Source organism: Pleurodeles waltl, chromosome 10 (genome assembly GCF_031143425.1).
Source record: "Pleurodeles waltl isolate 20211129_DDA chromosome 10, aPleWal1.hap1.20221129, whole genome shotgun sequence".
Classification (NCBI taxonomy): Eukaryota; Metazoa; Chordata; class Amphibia; order Caudata; family Salamandridae; genus Pleurodeles; species Pleurodeles waltl.
The window spans coordinates 118,136,456-118,145,351 of record NC_090449.1 but is presented as its reverse complement, the minus strand read 5'-3'; the positions used below and the strand labels follow the sequence as shown (position 1 = coordinate 118,145,351).

The 8,896-nt window shown below is 41.3% G+C and overlaps 1 protein-coding gene across 1 annotated transcript in view; it reads left to right on the top strand.

The window, feature by feature from the left end:
• The first annotated feature begins 1,960 nt into the window (after positions 1–1,960).
• The window catches only part of SNX8 (sorting nexin 8), a 179,744-nt gene continuing 172,808 nt past the window's right edge, over positions 1,961–8,896 (top strand). The window contains exon 1 of the mRNA XM_069209940.1: positions 1,961–2,076. The gene's annotated coding sequence lies outside the window, so the exon portion shown is untranslated. The remainder of the gene's footprint in view (positions 2,077–8,896) is intronic.

Sequence of the window (8,896 nt, the reverse complement as noted above, 5' to 3'; positions counted from 1 at the left end):
GAAGGCAAAATTTAGCAGACCTGGCAGAGACTAAACACAGCAGTGGTAAATAGCTATCAGTGACAGACCAATTCATAATGAGGTTGTTCAGTGAGTGGTGCGGCAAGACCGTATACCCAAATGTGGCCAGTCCACACCTGTTGTCACTGGGTCCTATTTTGTTGGGGGGTGCGGAAAGGAGTGATTTAGGTGCAGATTGGGCACCATTGCTGCAGTCGTCTAATTTGTGGTGGGGAGGAGCAGAAGCAGATGGTATGCAGAGCAGCACTTCTGGCTACCATGTAAGTGTAGTGTGGTCACTACAGACACCCTGGACCTTGTTAGAGGGAAATCTGTTAATAAAATAAGACAGATCAATTTGACACAATAATATAGGTTTAATCGATTTTCAGCTGGGAACAACAGGCAGTCTCAACATAGAGGCCATGACTGAAGTTCAAAGTTCTGGTTCAAACACCAGTAGCATTTATACTGTAAAAAACACAAAAAACTGTGGTGAAGAGTTCACCATTGACGTAAGCAACTACAAGCGGTACAGATAAGATAATGAGGTGCCCCTGGAAAGAAGCACATGCATTTGTTGGCCTCATGGGTGGGTAAGTTACACTGACGTCATTCACCATATCTATCTTTCTGCACAAGAGATTATATGTTCCGTGCTGCTCATGGTAGCCCTGCCTTGCAAATACTTATCTGACCCTTACACAGTTCCCCTTAACACGATATGAATGACTTGTGGTTTTTAGGACTCCTGTGCTAAGGAAGGATACACCCTTCTATTCCACCCTGTTCATGCTAAGTGAACATTTTGAAAGCAACAGTTGGTGCAGCTTTAAAGAAAAACTCTCATTCTAATGTGGCTTGGGCCTCTTGTGTGTTTTAGCACAGCTAACTTAACAATGCAGCATGTGTATAAGTTTCCTAAGTAGTAAGTGTTTGTTTGTCCTAAATATGACCTGCCTTTTCTATTGAACCCACAGTCTGTCTTTTTTAACATGTCATTTATTAAGCCTTTCACTACTTACATTGGTTTACAACTATCTAGCCTAAAATGCTTGTATTGGGATTTGGGAACGTATGTTTGTTTGTATGTGATGTATTCCTATTCTTCCTACATCAACCTTATTATCATTGTAATGGGACGCATGGACTTCATTACTTGATTTTACTCGGTAGAAAGTGTCACTTCAAGTATCACACATTTTCAAGTAGAATGTCACTCATAACTACACTAAAATTAAGAAAATGCCACACATAAACCATCTTAAAACATGGTAGCTATGACTATGTACATTACACAAGGTCAAGTAATATTTTGTAGGCACAAGGAGATTAAGTGATTCACAGGATGTTGAGCCGACGCCTAGACCAGAACCTGGTTCCTCAGTTCCAAAGAGGGTAACTCTGGCTGTAATGCCATATACATCACGTTTAGCTCTTTTAAAACACACACACTAAAAGACTGTTAATGTATTTCACAAGCTGTTTCATTTCAGCCATGAATAATTCATCCACATAAGTTTTTATTTCCACTTTTGGACTTCCATACCCGTAAGTATAACATAAAAAAGCAAGCACCAGAATGCAGTCTAACAAACGTGATCATAATAATCTGTACAATCTGAGAGCTCTGCTATCTTGACATTCTTATTTCTAATATTTAAAACTGTATTATGTCATAACTAGCGAAAGACGCTCACTATTAAAAAAAAAAACACAACAGTATTTATAAATGCAGTATCACAAAATGAAAACTCATTAATTGTTCAAACTCTGAAGCTGCTCCTCGGGAATTTTGTAACTTTCACTGCTTAGATCCCGACGTGGCACCCACGGCCGCCTTACGTAACGTTTGTCGTAGCACAATTTTGTGTTAGCGCTCTAGTCGTTTTTGGAACGTTGAGAGCGATCGGGAGGCGGTGCCCTGGCTCGCCGCGTACAGCTGTGGGTCTCATGGGAGGGTGTCACGTGGTCCGGGATGCCTGACAGCTTGCGGGCTGGCAGCTGCGGCGCTTGGCAGCGGTTCCCGAGGCTTCAGTGAGGAGGTGGCTTTCGAGTTGTTGTGCTGCGCGCGAGGTAGGTGTGAGTAGTGACACGCGGGATATTGCTGGGACAGTCCACGGGGAAGGGTAGGATGCTGGAGGCAGTCTCCGCGGTCTGAAGGTGAGGGAGGATGCTCCTGGTGAGCTGAGGGCTCCCCTAACTTCTGCAGCGGGATGCTGTTCAGTGACGGCGGCTGTCTGCTCGAGCATGCAGTCCAGCTGTCCTTTAGGAAGGGAAGTTCTTAGTTGGATGTGTGCATTGACTTTTTTTTAAGTATATTTTTTATGATCGTCTTGTAAAATCTCTCTAGTTCTATGTATTTCCGTTAAGGAATTGGGGCTTGCCATCCTTCCCGCTCCGAAAAGTACTTTGCAACTTCCAGAAAGTTGCATATGAGTAATACAGGGTGCGGGCGCTGGTGACATTTGGCCAGCAGGAGTTTGTGGAAAGCTTTTAGGTGCTTCTTCGGGTGTTTTAGTGCGTTGAGTAGTACAGCGACGTTTTAAGGCATGAACAAAGTGAACACATATCCAGGGACCCCCTCGCCCCCCACACACACGGAAATTGTACTTTTCTGTATTAACTTTTAAGGTATAATTCAAGATTGTTACGCAACACGTCTAAACTAGCAAAAAATGAGTAATAACATTCAAAGTTGTCTCCAGCAGAGGCTCCAAAATATTACCCGGCCAGGACTCCTAAAATCCTTAAGTAAATAGTGCAGTACAATTGCAGGAAGGGTCGGTTCAAACCAAACAGCAGGGATAAAAGGCACGTGAGTTAATGGACAGACTGGGACAGAAAATTGACCTGGGCACCAAAATAAATATAGACCCATTAGTAAATCGGATAGATAAAAAGTGACCTGCATTTGCAATTTAGGGCAGTTTTGAACTTGCAAAGACACACTGCACAAGTGTTTTGAAGGGTATGACAGACTGCATGCATTTGTGCTCGATGAAAGAAATCAAGAGTAAAAACTTTCCCACCACACGATAAACAGACAACCAAAAAACGGCCCACACACTGACCTGTAGGGGCAGCTCTTTGGGCATTGCCAGATTGCCCTACAGGCCAGTCCGACCCTGGCCTTGGCCCAGTGTTTTGTGTCTTAGATTCACAGATTTACTACCCATTGTAACAAGTTTACTCGTGCGTTCATGTAGTAAGACTTGTCAGTTAATAACCACCAGAGTGTTTAATTAACTTCAAAATTAACTAAGAATGTGTACTTTAGCTAGAGTCTCTCGAGTAATTAGAGCAAAATCTTGTATGTCTGTTTTGCAGTGTCCAATCTTCTCCACTATATTTTGTTAATATGTTACAGCACTTTTAAGCTAAGGTATAATTTGGCAGGTTAATTGAAAAAGTACATTTTGGATCAACTGAGCAATTGGGTGGACTCACAACTGGTGAAACATTAAAACGTACCTATAGCTTGTTAATAAAAAAGACACGAGTTGGCGGCAGGAAGATCAGTCCTTAGGGGGAAATCACACAACAACACGGCTTTGCGTAGACTGTACTGGGATAAGGTTTAAAAAGTAGCTTTTAGAGTATGACTAATATAAGAAGAAGGATTTTGTTCAGGGGGCCACTGCAGCTTTCACCACCCACTCGTGTCAGTCCTGTCAAATTCCAGTACCAGTATTACCTACTTACAATCACACTCTTGCAGATGTGACAATATGGAATATTCCTAGCCATCCACAGCTGTGGGAGCGGCCTAGACGTGCTGATGTTAATATTTTTTATGTTTTTTTAATTTTTAAATTGGCTGCTGATGTCAACATATAGAGTACTGACAGCGCCACAAGGTGGTGGACTCTAATAAATCTTTGCCAGTATCAGGGGATATGTGCCAGTTCCGAGGAACGGGAAACACTGGCACAAATTAAGCACTAGAGTTAATAAACTTCAGCTGCAGATATTTCGGCACATCTTTCTTCTTGCTTCCATGTAGCTGTCTCATTTTGCATCTACAAATTAACCTTTTTTGCCCTCGGGGTTCTTTTGCTCTGTCCAGGCCACAGCAGTAAACCTAAACAGCCTCATTTTGCACCGACAAACTAGCCTATTTTCTTGCACTTCGGGTTCCCGTACCCTAGCCAGACCAGGACAGTAAACCTTAATTGCGAAAGCATCAGTGTCATATCCATGCCACATAATTCCACCTAGAGTTTTATCATGATGGTCCTTATCAGCTACTCATCTGTTTTTACCCAACAGGGCATTGAAATCTGGGCCTTTTAGTTTCTCTTTCAAAGTATATATATATATATTTTTTTAAATGTGCGCTAAAATGTCCATGAAAAGTTGGATATTAAAAGGATGTCTAAAAATACATTTCAGATAATTAATCGTTGTCAAACATAGTGCCCACAACTTGATTAGAGACCTCAAATTCACTTAAACTTCTTCGTGTGTAAAAAATTCACAATCTGGTCAGAGAAGGTGAAGGATGAGCATGCTTGGCTTTATTCTTCCATTTCCTTTCCTTGATCTATGGCTAGCTGGGTGACCTGACTGTCCCCTAGACCTTAATTTGTAGTGAACCATGTGTGCTCCTCTGAGCCATGCTATGCATGCTATATTTAGGGTATGTGGAGCAGCTTAAGCCAACTAGAGCCTCAGTGGGCAGCTTTACTGAAGGAGGTAGAGAGTTGGTGGACTGCTCTATTGGGGGAGCAGCTGGAGCATCAGTGCTCGGCTTGAACGGATCAGTGATTGGCTGGAGCATGCTAGTCCCTAGACAAGTCAAGTGCCTGCTCTTCTGAGCTGCTGAAATCAGTCCTCCCTCCAGCAGGTGGAGATTTAGGAGTTGTGGATACTGCCGCATGGCACCAACAAAATCGATGAGTGGAAAGACCTATAAAATGGTGTGCGTTTTGACCTCTGTCCTCTACGTCTTCTGCACCCAAACAGAAGGGCTGGTTATCAGGAGCTGCCCAGTTTCCCCATCCTGCTAACTGTACAGAGGACTAGAAAGCTCTGAATACCAGTACTTTCTGGTTTCCTTTGTACTGGAAGATGACTAGTGTCTGCCTGCAGCTGTCAGCCCACTGCTGGTCTTCGCTTGCCTTCCCTACTCCCTGGGTCTGTGCGCTGACTTACTTGAAGGATAGACAGGCCTGGAGTGTCCTACAAAATTAAGGCATATTCTTTGTGGATGTCAATATACTGGCTGATCTGCCCACCATTTTGGCCTGCTGGGCACACTGGCAGGCAGCCTTTTTCATTGGCATTATGTAGCCAAAACTGAAAAAAATAATATTGTTCTTAGCATTACTAAATGTTGACCAGACTCTAAAATGACTATGTATAGATGTTTCCTTTCCTCAGGAGAAATTAAAACAAGACTATCCCCTCACCTGTAACTCTGGGTTTTAATCTGACTTGCCTCCAAATAGCACCCCTCACCTGACTTCCTCTTCCCCATTAACACAACCCTTCACACTAATACTATTTAAACTTACTCTCCCATAGTGTTTACTATAGTTAATCTCTACCTACCATACAAGATAATTTGCTTCACCTTTCCCTTCTTTGCTCGGTATTTTAAGTAGCTGAGTGTTGGATACATTCCCCAGTAGTACGAAGGACAATCTAGCTCACAAAGCACTACTTACAGTTACTCTCCACTGATATGAGATTGAGGCCCTTGCTCACCTTTTCCTTCATTACTCAGCATCAAACACAGATAAGTGTTTGACACCTCATTTGGCAAGCCCCTCCGGTGCTCTCTCTCCACAGCTATGAGCTCCCTACTGAATACTGATTTTGGCGTAGAATTATGGACACTCTTTCCTCTGATCTATTCTGTACGGTACACATTTGTAAAGATATATTTTGATAAAAATTACCCTCTAATTTATGAACTTCTTCTGACAAATTGATTTTAAAATATTTTTTACAAAATGTAAAATTTTTAAACTAAGACCTACCAATAAATCATATATAAAAAACAAACACAAAGTCAGGTCTGGTCATGGCGCTATAGAGCAGACCTAATAGCAGTGAATCACTTTATTGTCATCACATGTCTTACAACATCACAATACCCACATCTCTAAGAGCAATAGACATAACAACCTCCTAGTATAACAGTGGATTTAGCCTTTCCAGCTGTGTACCATATTAGGGATTACTGGGGGTTTCACGTTCCCTTCTGTGTAGTTCACAGACCCTGCTGATGCATTGTAGTCTTGTTCCCACCAATATATCTTGCAATTTTTGCTGATTGAAACCAAATTCCTACATTAATATTTACCCACCCATCTATCCAAATATTTTAAGCACAGACGTCAGTGAAACTATTCTGAAACAACAATTATGCACCAATATTACAGTCAGAATAAGGTAGCCTGAAAATAGACCTCATGTTCTCCTTCTAACAAACGTCCTCATGGTTGGCTATCTTGCAGTTTTGGACATCTGATTAAAGCTAAGGTTGCCAATGAAAGAAGCTTTCTAACAACTCATCAGTGCTCATCTATCTCCATTTTCAATAAATTGGAAATCATGACTCAAGTCTCAGGTGAAAGATTGGAAAAAGTAGTCGAAAGGAACAGACTGGTGGCTATGTGCCCCACTCCAAGACCCAATCATCTACCTCTCCCTCTCAAAACAGTCCTTCCACTTCCTTATGAAGATATAATTGCTATACTTGTAGACTGTCATTCTAATGCGTATATTCTTGCCAGTAGTAAGATTAATTCAGTCACCTTTTACCAGTGAAGCACTCCCTCAATCTAATGTGCCCCCCTTCAATACAGTTCAGCCCTGTTTCCCACAGCATCCAATTATTGGAGGGTTTGCCTTACAATAAAATAGACTGAACAGTGGCTATACAACAAAATGTAGTAGAGCTACTATTACAGTTCCTTTAGTGTCCCATTAACACCTGGCATTACAACTAAGACCATGTGTGCATATTACACAGTTGCAGATTGGTAGTCAAGCATCAGATTGAAATTGCTGATGTCACTGTTGTAAATGGACTTAGATCTTATAGTACTCCTTGTAACCTTGATTAACCAAACTTCCCAACTTTGTATAAAGCCACCCCTTCCTCCTGATCATAGCACCTTTCACCTCAGCAGAGAAGGGAAACCAAGAGGAGAGTAACTGCTATCGGTCAGTACTCTACTCTCTGAACAGCAGTAGAGTTTGGGGCCTTCCCCACTTACTATTGTCACACTCTTTCTACTCTTTGTTTTGTTTGAGAATAGCATGATTCACCACTACTGTAAATCTAGTCACATCAAAGGATCCATACTAGATCTAGTAGTTGCAAAACAGACGTTCTGCAAGTTGAAGATGTTCTCCTAATTTACTGGGCCAACCAACAACTAATCAATTCCACATGTCTTTCACTAAAACTGTGATCAGTGGACAGCCTAAAAGACCAAAAACTCCAAGGACACCAACAGTATTAGTGCACTGGTCTTGCCACCTGCTCTTCTTTCAGCCTCCATTTAGCCATGAAAGTTCAAGATGTGAATGAAGCTGCAAATGCCTTTAAGAACTCTGTGTAACAAATGAACAGTCTTGCCCCACCTGAGAAAAGAACAAACAAAAAATCTGCTCACTGGCACACTTATGATCTCCATTAAGAAAAGCAACACTTTGTTTGACTGAATGTACATGGAAGCAACACCACTCCAGATCCAGTTTAGACAACTCCGACATTACTAGGAGAGAATATAAAAAACATGTGGTTGGAGTAAAATCCATGACTATCAAATCTGAAATTGTGTTGGCTAAAAACAGACATATGAAGCTTTTTGGAATAATACAAGTTACCACAAATCCCACACCAATTCCAGCTGTAGTGGGTCTGGAAAACAAATATGACGATTTTGCCAACATCTTCAACACTAAGCAAAAAAAGATCAAAATTCACTTAATGCAGAAAATCACTAAATATCTGGTTTACCTTCAAAGAAGTAACCCGAACTGGATCGAGTAGTATTGGCAAACTCAGTCGCTGATAGCACTTGGCAGAACTCTTAGATGTTCAATTAACCAAGAATATGTGATTTAACCTCCTAGCCCCTTAGTGAATAAATTGCATTAACCTTACTCTATCTTAGGGAGTGTCTTCCAGACCGTATCAAAGTTGAGCAAATATTCCTCTTTCTTAAAAAATCCCACTGCTAATTAGGATGACTTAAATAACTTCCACCCAATATGTGGTCTAACTTTTTATGGCTAAAATCCTGGAAAGCCGTTAAACCAGTCAATCAACCCATGCAGATTCTATACAACAATACTTGCCTTCCTGTTCATGACTTCCAGTTCGGCTTTGGACCTTAGAGGTCCGCTATTCTGCAAGAAATTGATCATGGTCTAAAGAACCTTATAATTGCGATCCTTGTTTGCTGATCCTATTAACGCTTTGTTTTCTTGAATTGTTCTAATTTTTTTATGGCTTTTTACGTTTCCTGTTCCTTAAGGAGCCTATTCCATGGTTTGCATGTCTGTTTTGACAAGAAGCATCCCCCTATGTGATATTCTTGTTTTTAAAAATGTGGGATTGACGGGAGTGGGTGATGGTCTGTAGTATCCAAGTTTAGACTGAAGGACGTTTCATCCTGTCCTGTGGAATGTAGAGGAGTTTAAATGAGTTCCTGCTCGCAACTGTGATTCAGTGTTGATCCTTGAGTGTTGGTGTAACTTGATCTCATCTATTCAAGTGTAGTTCATGACTGGCTTCATTATTCTGGATTTGTTGGCACCAATGGATTATTTAACCCATTGGTTTAACGAATATGTGACATCAGTAGCGCTAAGTGTACCAGTATCCTTTGAGAGAAGCCTAACATGGGAAAGTTTTATGGTGCAGTATTCG